Consider the following 16,524-nt stretch of genomic DNA (forward strand, 5'->3'; position numbering starts at 1 on the left):
CCTAACCACCATCCTCAGTCCTCCTCCTGTACATTTTTATACCTGAACTAAACGTGTGTAAGGTGCTTGTTCCTGGTCTCATCAGGGTGGCCGGGGCGGGGTTAGGTGGCACAAAACGCAGCGCCCGTCTTTCCATCATGCACCCAAGATGCCCAGGCCAGGAACCTCCTGGAATCATCTCCCCTCACCTACCGCCAACCCCTCCCCGAGTCATACTGCTCAGACACTTTGGTATCTCTCAGTCGCCCCTCTCTCCTGCTCGGTTGAGGCCCCATTATTTCCTGCCTGGTTTTCTTTAAAACAACCACCAAAAAAACAAAACAAACAAACAAACAAACAAAAAAACCACTAACTAATCTTCCCTCCAGAGCCATCCTCTTATAATTCGTGATACCTATGTCCGGGGTTGCCTTCCAATACCATCGTCGCTTTCTTTGCCCCCCGCCCGCCCCAGCTCTGAGAAACCACTGGCAGTTTCCAAACAGGGCTCTGTGGTTTCTCTCCTGTGGATTTTGCAAATGTCACTATCTGCTAGAAACACCCTTCCTTCCTTTCATCTGGGTAACCCCTTCTTATTTTTCAGGACTTGTTTCAGTGTGGGAAAGAGACATGGAAGGCTTTGCCATTTCTGGGAAATATTCCTTCCTCTTCTCCACTCCCCCATCTGTATTAGGGGCCCTGTCATTGTGGCTTCAGTGGTAGTGAATTGTAATCATACTCACTTGACTTTCTTCAAATGCCAAATTATTCCAAGGCAGGAACTCTATCTCCTTTCTCATTCACAGACAATGTTAACCTTAAAAATAGAAGTTATTGTAGCACCAAGAATGGATTTATTCGGGAACAGCAGAGAATTGCAATTTGGGAATGGCAAAGAATTCCAATTTGGAACATTCTAGCTGCAGCAAAACCCTGAGTCAGTCTAACTAACAAAGGAGAGGAATGTTACTTTATGTGGAAGAAGGAGGAAGTTGGAAGGAGTTATTCTGAACAAAAATCCATTGCAGAAAAGCAAGAGTTCAGAGTGATTGGGTTTCTCATTGGCTAAATTGCAGGGGTAGTTTATTTCTTACAGGAGATAAAATGTACAGCTTTTTCCTATTGGAGTCTGTAATTGATCATTTTTTCAGCTGAGAATTCTTCTGCTAGGGCCTGTAACTGACAATTCTTCCTGTAATTGACATCAAGTGGTACCAGCTCCGTCTTCTAGCCTCCCAACTCCATTTCAGTGAGGTTTCCCTTTACTAATTTTCACAACATACATCACCATTTTCTTTGTTTACAACATACATTATTGTTCTCTATGTTTATAAATTTTGCACTACAAATTGCTGCTACCTGCTTTTTCCACCTAAAATTTTTTTGAGATTTCTACATGTTAACAGATGTAGATATATTTTATTCATTTTAAATGCATTGTATGATTATACTACAAATTACTGATCCATCTGTTGTCATCTGTTGATGTCATCTGTTAATAACAATTAAGTTGCTGCCAATTTTTCACTAGTTATTAACAATGCTGCAATGAACAACCCTCTCCTATTCCTTTAGAGATTATCCACATGCCTAAAGATGGAATTGTTCACAACTTCAACTTCACTGGATCTTGCTAAACAATCTCCAGAATTGTTGAACCAGTTAAGAAAGTTCCTTCTCCCCTTCATTCTTTCAACAATGGGTATTATCCAATCGTATAATTTTGAGCAAGCATCTAACTATATATTCAGTGGTAAATGGTTGTTACTTTAAATTGTTTCTCCCTAATTCCTATGCAGTTGGTTATCTTTTCACATGCTTGTTACCTTCTTCAATGATTCCTCTATTTATATCCTTTGTTAATTTCTGTATTTGATCATTTGTAATTTTTAAAATATGTTCTATATAATCTTAGGCATAGCAAACATCTTCTCCTAGTTTGTGGTTTGTCTTTTAATCCACTTACAGACTTCTTTGTTGTATGTGAATGTGTCATTTTACTTGACTCAAATAGATCGTTTTTTCCCGTAATGGTTTGCACTTTCTGTGAATTCAAAAAATCCTATAGAACAAAATTATCCTCTTACATGTTCTTACAAATATTTTAAAATATTTCTTTCTTGTTACTTTTTAAATTGAGACAGTTACAACCCAATAGAAAAATTGCAAGAATAGTACAAGGAACTCCTGGTTATCCTCACCCAGATTCCTCCAATTGTTTTCTATTTTACCATATCTGTTGTATCATTCCCTCTACACATACAATTTTTTTTCCATTTTAGAGTAAATAGCAGACATCACGCCCCTTTACTCTTAAATACTTCAGTGCATATTTCCTAATAACGAGGACATTCTCTTACATAACTGAAGTACAACAATCAAAATCAAAACCTTATTATTAACAAAATGCTACTTTCTAATCTAAAATACCTATTCATATTGTGTTAATATCCCTCTTGGCAAAAAACAAAAACAAAAACAAAAAAAAACAAAAACAAAACAAAACAAAAAACACCCAAATTTTAAAACATCTGGTCCAAAATCTGACCTAACATTATTCATTAATTGTCCTATCTCTTCCTTATCCTTTAATCTGGAACACTTCTTCCATCTTTCTTTGTCTTTCCTGACCTTGATATTGTTGAAGAGAATAGGCCAGATAATTGGGAGAATGTTATTCAATTTAGATTTGACTAACGTTTCCTGGTTTCCTCTTGAGTCGATTCAATGGCTGAATGGTTTTTTGTTTATGGCTTTTTGACAAGAACACCAAAAGAGAAATGCGGTGTCCTCATTCATCAAAGGAACAGGTACGTCATGAATATTTTAACCATCAATGGTGAGGTTAAGTGTGATCACTTGGTTAGGGTGGTGTATGCCAAGTTTCTCCCCTGTAAAGTTACTATTCTTCCTTTCCGACTAATAAGAATTTTGTGAGGAGATACTTTGAGATTGGGTAAATACCAAGTTCTTCATTAAACTGCTAGCGTCAGTCGAGGATTTTGCCCAAATCATTGATGATGCTGCCAAATGGTGACTTCTTAATTCCATCATTCCTTCTGCACATATTAGTTGGCAATCTACTTCGAGGAAGAAGTTTTCCTTCCTCTCCTCCTTCCTTTTAATTGTTCCACCATTTTTCAAGCACTTCTTTGTGCTTGTCACTGCAAGACAGTCAAGATATCTATAAATATAGGTAGATCTAGATATTCACATTTAGCTATATCCCCTTCCATTTCTGTCGGTGACAGATAAAAATAGATACGTTAAAACCCATGCGTTTATACTGATACATCCAATTCCAGTCAGTACAGTGGAGTACATGCTGGAGTTCCCCTTTCCACATCGGTAAGGCTCATCTCCAACAGTCAGAAACCTGATTCCAATTACTGTCAAAATATTTACGTATTTGCTCATACTAAAAGACCCCAAAAGCCATTTCGGAATATCTAACTGATGTCAATGTCAGAAAAAATGAACCTATTAACTAGAGTTCAGCATTTATTTTCAGAGTTGTTTTTTTCTTTAGCTTTACTGGATTTAGTCAAAAGACTGTTCCAAAATGACTTAGGCTGGATTTCCTCCTCCTCTTCCCCCCTCTCTTGTTTAGAGCACCAATGTTACTTATGTTACTCATTTGAAAAACAATCTGGTTCATTCTCTTTTGTATTCCTCATCCTTTTGCTCCATTTTTGTCTAGTTCCTCTTTGGGTTACGTGCTTTGTTACTTTTTCCAAAGAATCAAAATTTTGATTTATTAATTTGACCTACTGCTTTTAGGGCACCTGGCTGGCTCAGTCGGTAGAGCGTGCAGCTCTTGATCTCAGGGTCGTGTGTTCAAACCCCACACTGGGTGTGGAGCCTACTTAAAAAAAAAAAATTGTGACACTACTGCTTTCCAATCCTAGTCTTCATTATTTTTCAGCTCTTACTTTTATTGTTTTCTTCCTTGTGCTTTCCTTTCGTTCATTTGTTGTTATTTTTCTCACATTTTATGTTGATATAGTTCATTCATTTTCATTATTTTTATTGATGTAGGTGTTTAAGGCTCCGAATTTTCCTCTGATCTCTACTTTAAATGTATCCATTGGTCTCTGATATATAGTGTTTTCATTACTTGTTTGTTTGAGGGGTTTGGGGTGGTTGGTTTGTTTCTTTAGTTATTTGTAATCTTGGCTTATTATCTTCCCTTTCACTCAAGAGTTGTTCAATAGAAGATTTTTAAATTTCTAGTTGGAAGGGCTTTTTGGTTTTTGTACTTAAAACTAAGTACACCTTTTGGTACTTACAGCTAGAATTAAAACTCTAGCTTTACTGCACTGTGGTAAGAACATGTTGATGGTAATATTTTCATTGTATAGAATGTATTGATGCTTTCTTTGTGACCTAATATGTGATCATTTTTTGTGACCATTCCACTTGCAGTCAAGAAAAAAAAGTAACACTCTCTTTTATTAGGTCCTAAAGTTCAGAATAGATGAATGAGATCTATTGTATTGATTGTTGTTTACTGCTATATCCTTATTTATATTTCTGCCATTTGATCTGTTCTGCACTGGGAGTGATGTGTTCAAGTTTCCTCTTACCGAAGTGTTTCTGTCCAGATCTCCTTGCATCTGTACTTTCTGCTTCTTAAACATGGTTATTTGGTGCATAGGTTTTCATAGCCGTTATACCTACAATGTGAAATTGGCTTTTAGCATTATAAAGTATCCTGTTCTGTAATGTGTAATTATTTTTTTGGCCTGACTTCTATTTTATCTGATATGGAGGAGCACAGGCTCCACTTACGTGTTATTTCCATTTGCCCATGCCTTTATTTTTAGCCTGTCTGAATCATTTTCACTTAGATATATCTCCTATACACCACATACAGTTGGGTCTTGCTTTGTGAACCACACTGAAAATATTTTCCTTTTAGTAGGTGAGTTAAACTCAGTCACATTTATTGAGAAGTCATTTTTTAATCTCAACTCTGTTATATTATTTTATATTTTATATTGTTGTGTATTTATACACCTGTAAATGTATTCATGTGTTATGTATGTTTACTGTTTCTTTTTCTTCATGATGTGTTTTCTTTGCTATTATAATTTATAAATTTCTTTTGGTATTTAGGAAGGCTTGTATCTTCTAGTATTTATTTTTGTACTTATAACTTCTTTAGGGGAATTGAACACCTCCCATTTTACTAAGTCATATTGAATTTTTTAAAGACTTATTTATTTAGGGGCACCTGAGTGGCTCAGTCGGTTAAGCGGCTGCCTTTGGCTCAGGTTTGATCCCTACGTCCAGGATCAAGTCCCACATCAGGCTGCTTGTTCAGTGGGGAGTCTGCTTCTCCCTCCTCCTACTGTTGTGCTCTCACTTGCTCTCTCTCTCTCTCCCTCTCAAATAAATAAATAAAATCTTTTTTTAAAAAAGATTTTATTTATTTATTTATTTATTTGAAAGATGGAACATGGGAGAGAGCACACAAACAGGGGTAGGGGTAGAGGGAGAAGAAGACAGAGAATCTCAAGCAGACTCCATGCTGAGTGCAGGAGCCCATGTGGGACTCAATCTCACAACTCTGAGATCATGACCTGAGCCCAAACCAGGGGTCAGATGCTTAACCAATTGAGCCACCCAGGTGCCCCTTAAAGTGATTATAACCAATACACTGAAATTTTAACTTCAGTAAGTAGACTTTTTATTTCTAGAAGTTTCCTTTGTTCTTTTACATCTACATGTTCTTTCTTTTAAATGGAATTCTGTTTTTTACTCTTAGTTTATTTTGCTTATCTTTATCTCTTTAATCATTTTAAACATGCTTAGTTTAGAGTCCTTAACCAACAATTCTGCTCTTTTATGTTCATGGGGTTCTACTTCTCCTGCTTATGTTGGCTGAGTTTCCTTCACAGTGAATTCTTCCCTCACATGTTTATAAATGTTTCTGGTGATCCCAGCTATGTGGCAAGTTGCAGTACTAAGACACCTACCGTCTGATTCTAAGTTGTGTCATTTCTAATATGCCACACCTCACACGCCAACCACTGCCCATTCACAGCCACGCTCCACACACACAAGGCCTCTGCCTTCCACAAGGAGGATATTTTCCAAACAGAAAAGCAGTTCCAATAAGAATGACTTTCACAAGGGAGTAACAGAACAAAATATCTGAAATTAAAGCTGTCTGAAAAATCTGACACCTGAGTCTGCCACACACACCCATCCATTGTCCTGCCATTTGCACATGCTACTTCTGCACTGATACCTCTACCTTTGTACTTCTATAGATACTCCACACATCCTGTGTACACCCCCATACACCCACTGAGTCTTATAGTCATTGATCCAATAGTTTTTCATTTAACAAACATCTATTGAGCATCTACTCTGATGTAGCGGAACTCCTCCCAAACACTGGGATAACTCAGTGATTAGGACAAAGTGAACACTTCTAAACACCGCAGACCTGATATTTTCAGTCTTTTGCAACTTGCTACTATTTTTTTTTTTTTTTTTTGCTTTATATTCCTTCCCTGACACTTATCTTCCCATTCTTGCCTCCCCTGACGCATCTGACACAAAGGAAACATCTGAAATGGCGCATATCTCTTTTTAAAATAAATTGAAAGTAAACTAGTTCCTAGAATCGCAAGACACCCCCTGAAATAACTGAAGACACTTTGGGGCATGTCAGGACCAGCGCTGGGAAGCAACTGTTAACTGATGTTCAAAGTATCAGTGTTACACACACCCGTGGATGAAGAAAGCACATGTTAGACGAAGCTAACATTTCTGAGCAAGCTCAAACTGGCCTATGAACAAGGAAATAGTTACCCAGTTGGAGAAGTTCTTTTGAGGAATGAGGTCATCCTACAATCTAGAGCCTTTCTACAAGATGCAAGAGCCCTTGGCAGCAGGAGGGAGTGCCTTTGACAGTATTTCTGCGGGAACTTCCTTTTCTCCTCCACTGAAGTCTTGCCTCTCAAGTGTCCCTTGTCCTGATGTCCTCATAAATAGCACTGCCCCATTCTTCTGAGCTCCTGAAAGCAGACACTCTTCATTATTTTGTGCTTACTTGGGTTACGTCCACATTTCAAGTCCTCTTCCTGAGCATTTAAAGGGGAATTAGCAGCAATCCTTCAGAAACTCTTCCAAAAAACAGGAGAGGAGGGAGCACTTCCTAACTCTATTAGATCAGTATTACCCTAATACCAAAATCAGACAAAGACATCACAAGGAAAGAACTTAGGAATATCTTATGAAGAGAGACACAGAAATCCCCCCAAAAATACTGGGAAACTGAATTCAGCAATCTATAAAAAGGATTATACATATGACCAAGTGGGATTTATCCCAAGAATGCAAAGTCGGCTTAGCGTCTGAAAACTGATCAATGTAATATACCATATTAATAGAATGAAGGACAAAAACCATATGATCATCTCAATAGACACAGAAAAAAACATGTGACAAAATCCAGCATCTTTTTTGGTAAAAACATTCAACAAACTAAGAAAAAAAGGAACTTCCTCAACCTAACAGAAGTCATATATTAAAATCAATGGATAATATAACAACTGATAGTGAAATATTAGTTGCTTTCTCCTTAAGATCAGAAACAAGACAAGGATGTTCACTCTTCTACTTCTATTCAACATTGTTCTGGAGTTTTTAACCAAGGCATTTAAGTCAAAATTAAATAAAATAAAAGACATCAAGATTGGAAATAAAATGTAAAACTACCCTTATTCATAGAAGATGTGATCTTGTGTATAGAAAATCCCAGGGAATACACACATATACACAAATATTAGAAATAACAAATGAGTTTAGTAAGGTTATAGGATACATGATCAACATACAGAAATCAATTCTATTTTCATACATTAATAAGAAACAATTTGAAAAGGAAATTAAGAAAACAATTCCAGGGGCACCTGGGTGGCTCAGGCAGTTAAGTGTCTGCCTTCAGCTCAAGTCGGGATCTCAGGGTCCTGGGATCAAGCCCTGCATTGGGCTCTCTGTTCAGCGGGGAATCTAATTCTCCCTCTCCCTCTCCCTCTCCCACTGTGCTCTCCCTCCCTCTCTCTCTTTCTCAAATAAATAAAATCTTTTAAAAAAAGAGAGAGAGAGAACAATTCCATATATAATAGAATCAAAAAGAATTAAATACTTAGGAATAAATTTAACAAAATGAATGCAAGATTTGTATACTGGAAACTATAAAACATCAGGAAAACAAAGTAAAGAGGACCTAAATAAATGGAAAGATACATGTTTCAAGGACTGAATGATTTAATATTGTTAAGATTGCAATACTCTCCAAAGTGATAAAAAAAATCAATACAATTGCTATCATAATTCCAAATGCTTTTTCTTTTTTTTTTCTTTCTTTCTTTCTTTCTTTCTTTCTTTCTTTCTTTCTTTCTTTCTTTCTTCTTTTTCTTTTTTTTTTTTTTAAAGAAATGGACAAGTTGATCTGAAAATTCATATGGAAATGCTAGGGACCCAGAATAGCCAAAGCCATCTTGAAAAAGAAGAACAGAGTTGAAGGACTCAGACTTCTCAATTTCAAAACTTACTGCAAAACTACAGTAATCAAAACAGTGTAGTACTCCTATAAGGATATACATACAGATCCATAAAATATAATTGAGAGTCCAGAAGTAAACTCTTACATTTATGGTCAACTGATTTTTGACAAGTGGGTCAGGATAATTAAATGGAAGAAGGAATAATCTTTGCCAAATCATGCTGAAATAACTGGATATCCATGTGCACAAGAATGAATTTATACTTCTGCCATACATCACACTATATAAAATATATGGTTATCACACTATATACAAAAATTAAGTTGAAATGGATGAGAGAGTTAAATGTAAGAGCTAAAACTATGAAACTCTTGGAAGAAAATACAGAAGCAAATATTCTTGAACTTGGTTTAAGCCATGTTTTGGGTTTGTTTTTTTTTAATTTTTTTATTTTAATAAACATATAATGTATTTTTATCCCCAGGGGTACAGGTCTGTGAATCGTCAGGTTTACACATTTCACAGCACTCATCATAGCCCATACCCTCCCCAATGTCTATTTCCCCACCACCCTCTCCCATCCCCTCTCCCCACCGCAACCCTCAGTCTGTTTCTTGAGATTGAGTCTTTTATGGTTTGTCTCCCTCCCAATCCCATCTTTTCATTTTTTCTTTTCCTACCTCCCCCCAACTCCCCCCACCTTGCATCTCCACTTCCTCATATCAAAGAGATCATATGATAGTTGTGTTTCTCCGATTGACTTATTTCGCTAAGCATGATACCCTCTAGTTCCATCCACGTCGTCGCAAATGGCAAGATTTCATGTCTTTTGATGGCTGCATAGTATTCCATTGTGTATATATACCACTTCTTCTTTATCCATTCATCTGTTGATGGACATCTAGGCTCTTTCCACAGTTTGGCTATTGTGGACATTGCTGCTATAAACATTCGGGTGCACGTGCCCCTTCGGAGCACCACGTTTGTATCTTTAGGATATATACCCAGGAATGCAATTGCTGGGTCGTAGGGTAGCTCTATTTTCAGTTTTTTGAGGAACCTCCACACTGTTTTCCAGAGTGGTTGCACCAGCTTGCATTCCCACCAGCAGTGTAGGAGGGTTCCCCTCTCTCCGCATCCTCGCCAGCATCTGTCATTTCTTGACTTGTTAATTTTAGCCATTCTGACTGGTGTGAGGTGGTATCTCATTGTGGTTTTGATTTGTATTTCTCTGATGCCGAGTGATGTGGAGCATTTTTTCATGTGTCTGTTGGCCATCTGGATGTCTTCCTTGCAGAAATGTCTGTTCATGTCCTCTGCCCATTTCTTGACTGGATTATTTGTTCTTTGGGTATTGAGTTTGCTAAGCTCTTTTTAGATTTTGGATACTAGCCCTTTATCTGATATGTGGTTTGCAAATATCTTCTCCCATTCTGTCAGTTGTCTTTTGGTTTTGTTAACTGTTTCCTTTGCTGTGCAAAAGCTTTTGATCTTGATGAAATCCCAATAGTTCATTTTTGCCCTTGCTTCCCTTGCCTTTGGCGATGTTCCTAGGAAGAAGTTGCTGCGGTTGAGGTCAAAGAGGTTGCTTGCCTGCATTGTCCTCAAGGATTTTGATAGATTCCTTTCGCACATTGAGGTCCTTCATCCATTTTGAGTCTATTTTCGTGTGTGGTGTAAGGAAATAGTCCAATTTCATTTTTCTGCATGTGGCTGTCCAATTTTCCCAGCACCATTTGTAGAAGAGGCTGTCTTTTTTCCATTGGATATTCTTTCCTGCTTTGTCGAAGATTAGTTGACCATAGAGTTGAGGGTCTATTTCTAGGGTCTCTATTCTGTTCCATTGGTCTATATGTCTGTTTTTGTGCCAGTACCATACTGTCTTGATGATGACAGCTTTGTAATAGAGCTTGAAGTCTGGAATTGTGATGCCACCGACTTTGGCTTTCTTTTTCAATATTCCTTTGGCTATTCGAGGTCTTTTCTGGTTCCATATAAATTTTAGGATTATTTGTTCTATTTCTTTAAAAAAAATGGATGGGATTTTGATAGGGATTGCATTAAATGTGTAGATTGCTTTAGGTAGAATAGACATTTTCACAATATTTGTTCTTCCAATCCATGAGCATGGAATATTTTTCCATTTCTTTGTGTCTTCCTCAATTTCTTTCATGAGTACTTTATAGTTTTCTGAGTATAGATTCTTTGCCTCTTTGGTTAGATTTATTCCTAGGTATCTTATGGTTTTGGGTACGATTGTAAATGGGACTGACTCCTCAATTTCTCTTTCTTCTGTCTTGTTGTTAGTGTAAAGAAATGCGACTGATTTCTGTGCATTGACTTTATATCCTGAAACTTTACTGAATTCCTGTATAAGTTCTAGCAGTTTTGGAGTGGAGCCTTTTGGGTTTTCCACATGTAGTATCATATCATCTGCAAAGAGTGATAGTTTGACTTCTTCTTTGCCGATTTGGATGCCTTTAATTTCTTTTTGTTGTCTAATTGCTGAGGCTAGGACTTCTAGTACTATATTGAACAGCAGTGGTGATAACGGACATCCCTGCCGTGTTCCTGACCTTAGCGGAAAAGCTTTCAGTTTTTCTCCATTGAGAATGATATTTGCGGTGGGTTTTTCATAGATGGCTTTGATAATATTGAGGTATGTGCCTTCTATCCCTACACTTTGAAGAGTTTTAATCAGGAAGGGATGCTGCACTTTGTCAAATGCTTTTTCAGCATCTATTGAGAGTATCATATGGTTCTTACTCTTTCTTTTATTAATGTATTGTATCACATTGATGGATTTGCGGATGTTGAACCAACCTTGCAGCCCTGGAATAAATCCCACTTGGTCGTGGTGAATAATCCTTTGAATGTACTGTTGGATCCTATTGGCCAGTATTTTGGTGAGAATTTTCGCATCTGTGTTCATCAAGGATATTGGTCTGTAATTCTCTTTTTTGGTGGGATCCTTGTCTGGTTTTGGGATCAAGGTGCTGCTGGCCTCATAGAATGAGTTTGGAAGTTTTCCTTCCATTTCTATTTTTTTGGAACAGTTTCAGGAGAATAGGAATTAATTCTTCTTTAAATGTTTGGTAGAATTCCCCTGGGAAGCCATCTGGTCCTGGACTTTTGTTTGTTTGGAGATTTTTGATGACTGTTTCAATCTCCTTACTGGTCATGGGTCTGTTCAAGTTATCTATTTCTTCCTGGTTCAGTTGTGGTAGTTTATACATCTCTAGAAATGTATCCATTTCTTCCAGATTGTCAAATTTGTTGCCATAGAGTTGCTCGTAGTATGTTCTTATAATTGTTTGTATTTCTTTGGTGTTGGTTGTGATCTCTCCTCTTTCATTCATGATTTTATTTATTTGCGTCCTTTCTCTTTTCTTTTTGATAAGTCTGGCCAGGGGCTTATCAATCTTATTAATTCTTTCAAAGAACCAGCTCCTAGTTTTGTTGATTTGTTCTATTGTTTTTTTAGTTTCTATTTCATTGATTTCTGCTCTGATCTTTATGATTTCTCTTCTCCTGCTGGGTTTAGGCTTTCTTTGTTGTTCTCTCTCCAGCTCCTTTAGGTGTAGGGTTAGGTTGTGTATTTGAGACCTTTCTTGTTTCTTGAGAAAGGCTTGCACTGCTATATATTTTCCTCTCAGGACTGCCTTTGCTGTGTCCCACAGATTTTGAACTGTTGTGTTTTCATTATCATTTGTTTCCATGAATTTTTTCAATTCTTCTTTAATTTCCTGGTTGACCCATTCATTTTTTAGAAGGATGCTGTTTAGTCTCCATGTATTTGCGTTCTTTCCAAATTTCCTCTTGTGATTGAGTTCGAGCTTCAGAGCATTGTGGTCTGAAAATATGCAGGGAATGATCTTGATCTTTTGGTACCGATTGAGACCTGATTTATGACCCAGGATGTGGTCTATTCTGGAGAATGTTCCATGTGCACTAGAGAAGAATGTATATTCTGTTGCTTTGGGATGGAATGTTCTGAATATATCTGTGATGTCCATCTGGTCCAGTGTGTCATTTAAGGCCTTTATTTCCTTGTTGATCTTTTGTTTAGATGATCTGTCCATTTCAGTGAGGGGAGTGTTAAAGTCCCCTGCTATTATTGTATTACTGTCGATGTATTTCTTTGTTTTTGTTATTAATTGGTTTATATAGTTGGCTGCTCCCATGTTAGGGGCATAGATATTTAAGATTGTTAGGTCTTCTTGTTGGACAGACCCTTTGAGTATGATATAGTGTCCTTCCTCATCTCTTATTATAGTCTTTGGCTTAAAATCGAATTGATCTGATATAAGGATTCCCACCCCAGCTTTCTTCTGATGTCCATTAGCATGGTACATTGTTTTCCACCCCCTCACTTTAAATCTGGAGGTGTCTTCGGGTCTAAAATGAGTTTCTTGTAGGCAGCATATGGATGGGTTTTGTTTTTTTATCCATTCTGATACCCTGTGTCTTTTGATTGGGGCATTTAGCCCATTAACATTCAGAGTAACTATTGAGAGATATGAATTTAGTGCCATTGTATTGCCTGTAAGGTGACTGTTACTGTATATTGTCTCTGTTTCTTTCTGATCTACTACTTTTAGGGTCTCTCTTTGCTTAGAGGACCCCTTTCAATATTTCCTGTAAAGCTGGTTTGGTGTTTGCAAATTCTTTCAGCTTTTGTTTGTCCTGGAAGCTCTTTATTTCTCCTTCTATTTTCAATGATAGCCTAGCCGGATATAGTATTCTTGGCTGCATGTTTTTCTCGTTTAGTGCTCTGAATATATCATGCCAGTTCTTTCTGGCCTGCCAGGTCTCTGTGGATAGGTCCGCTGCCAATCTAATGTTTTTACCCTTGTATGTTACAGACTTCTTTTCCCGGGCTGCTTTCAGGATTTTCTCTTTGTCGCTAAGACTTGTAAATTTTACTATCAGGTGACGAGGTGTGGACCTATTTTTATTGATTTTGAGGGGCGTTCTTAGCATTTCCTGGATTTTGATGTTTGTTCCCTTTGCCATATTAGGGAAATTCTCTCCAATAATTGTCTCCAATATACCTTCTGCTCCCCTCTCTCTTTCTTCTTCTTCTGGAATCCCAATTATTCTAATGTTGTGTCGTCTTATGGTGTCACTTATCTCTCGAATTCTCTCCTCGTGGTCCAGTATTTGTTTGTCTCTCTTTTGCTCAGCTTCTTTATTCTCTATCATTTGGTCTTCTATGTCACTAATTCTTTCTTCTGCCTCATTTATCCTGGCAGTGAGAGCTTCCATTTTTGATTGCACCTCATGAATAGCTTTTTTGATTTCAACTTGGTTAGATTTTAGTTCTTTTATTTCTCCAGAAAGGGCTTTTATCTCTCCGGAGAGGGTTTCTCTAATATCTTCTATGCCTTTTTCGAGCCCGGCTAGAACCTTGAGAATTGTCATTCTGAACTCTAGATCTGTCATGTTACCTATGTCCGTATTGATTAGGTCTCCAGCCTTCGGTACGGCCTCTTGTTCTTTTCTTTGAGGTGAGTTTTTCCGCCTTGTCATTTTGTCCAGATAAGATTTGCTTTCTCCTGCTGTGGAATTCCGCTGTTCTTGGTGAGCGAAGTTGGTTTTGGATGGGTTTTTTGTTGATCTTCTGGGGGAGGGGCCTGTTGTAGTGATTCTCAAGTGTCTTTGCCGCAGGCGGAATTGCACCGCCCTTGCCAGGGGCCGGGCTAAGTAATCCGCTCGGGTTTGCTTTCGGGAGCTTTTGTTCCCTGAGCGCTTTCCGTAGAGTTCCGGAGGACGGGAATGAAGATGGCGGCCTCCCAATATCTCGGCCCGGAGGAGCCGAGATCTTGGGGTTCCGCTCCTCAGTGCGCTCTCAGAGCAAAGCGCCCAACAGCCCCGCCTCCCTGGCTTGCGGTTGTGCCTCGAGGAAAGCAGTCAATTGCTGGAGCTGGAGAAAAGCGCCGGGTCGCTTCCGTCTCCGCAGCCTCCAGCCGCGCTCCGAGCCCACCCAGCCTGCGACCGGCAAAAGGTAACCCCGGGCTTAGAGCTCACTCCTCGGCTTTGTCGCTGTAGCCGGCTTCCCCACTCTAATACCTGCGAGCTCTGCGGCACTCAGACACCCCCAGTCCTTCTGTGACCCCGCAGGACCTGGGGTTATGCTGACTCCGCCTGGGTTTCCCCCCGGTTTAGCCTCTGGAGCGATGTCTCCCAGCGGAGCCGACTTTTAAAAGTCCTGATTTTGTGCTCCGTCGCTCCGCCGCTTGCCGGGTGCCGGCCCCTCCCCCCGGGGTCTATCTTCCCGTCGCTTTGGATTCACTTCTCCGCAGGTCCTACCTTTCAGAAAGTGATCGATTTTCTGTTTCTGGAATTGTTGCTCTTCTTCTCTTCGATTTCCCGTTGGATTTGTAGGTGTTCACAATGGTTAGATAAGCTATCTAGCTGATCTCCTGCTACCCGATGTCATCTCAGCCTGCTACTTCTCCGCCATCTTGACTCCTCGGGGTTTTGTTTTTTGTTTTTGTTTTTGTTTGTTTGTTTTTTGGTAGGACACCTAAAGCACAACCAACAAAACAAAAGTAGATAAACTGGACTTTATCATAATTAAACACTTTTCTGCTTCAGAGGACATCATCAAGAAAGTGGAAAGGCAACTCAGAGCAATGGAGAAAATATTTGCAAACCATATATATCTGATAGGAGATTTGTGTCTAGAATATATAAGGAATGCTCACAATTCAACAAAAAAGAAATAACCCAATCTTTACGTGGGCAAAGGATTTGAACAGATATTTATCCCAAGTATCAATGACCAGTAAACACATGGAAGGTTGTTCAGCATCATTAGTCATTAAGGAAATATACATGAAAGCCATAAGGGGATATTACTTCACATGCACTATATTGGTTGCTCTAAAAAGATGGACAATTACAAGTATTGGTGAGGATGTGGAAATTTTGGAACCTGCAAATGTTGCCGAAGGGAATGTAAAATATTACATCTGCTTTGGAAAGCCATCTGGCAGTTTCTCAAAAAGTTAAACGCAGAGTAACCATATGACCCAGAAATTCCATCCCTAGGTACAAACTCAAGAGAATGAAAAACATGTCCGCAAAGAAACTTACATATGAATGTTCATAGTAACGTTCATAAAGGTAGATAGACTCTTGGGCCACCTGGATCGCTCAGTCGGTTGAGCATCAGACTCCTGATTTGGCCTCAGGTCATGATCTCAGGGTCGTGAAATTGAGCCCTGTTTTGGGCTCCAAGTTCAGTGTGGAGTCTGCTTGAGATTCTCTCTCTCCCTGTCCCTCCGCTCCTCCCTCCATTCACACTCTCTTTCTTTCTCTAAAATAAATAAATAAAATCTTTAAGGAAAAAAAAAACGTAGAAAAACTCAAATGTCCATCAGTGGATGAATGGATAAGCTAACTATGGCATATGCATACATATAATGAAGCATTATTCAGACATAAAATTAAATGAATTAACTGATACATGTTATTAACGTATCAGTTGATGAACATTGAAAACATTATGTGAAAAGTGCCAGACACAAGGCTACGTATTGTATGATTTCCTCATGTGAAATATCAAAACAAAAAAACAAAACAAATCCATAAAGCAAGACAGTAGATTAGTGGGTGCTGAGGGGTGGAGACAAAGGGAACAGGAAGTGACTGCTAGTGAGTTTCTTTCTGGGGTGATATAAATGTTCTGGATTAAATGGTGATCAATGTACAACTTGTGAATATATTAAAAGGCACTGAATTGTACACTTTAAAAGGTAAACCTCATGGTATGTGAATCTTCTCTCAGTGAAGCTGTTAGCAAACATTTTTAACTAATTAAAATTAAATAAAATTTAAAATGTGTTTTCTCGGTGGCACTAGTCACACTTAAGTGGTCAATAGCCATAACATAGCTAGTAGCTATCACATTGGAAAGTACAAATATGGAACATTTGGTTATCACAGAAAATGTTATTGGACTGTGCTGGTCTAGATCTCACTACAAGATCTCAGAGATCTAAGAAATATGTTC

Source organism: Martes martes, assembly GCF_963455335.1.
Source record: "Martes martes genome assembly, chromosome: X".
Classification (NCBI taxonomy): domain Eukaryota; kingdom Metazoa; phylum Chordata; class Mammalia; order Carnivora; family Mustelidae; genus Martes; species Martes martes.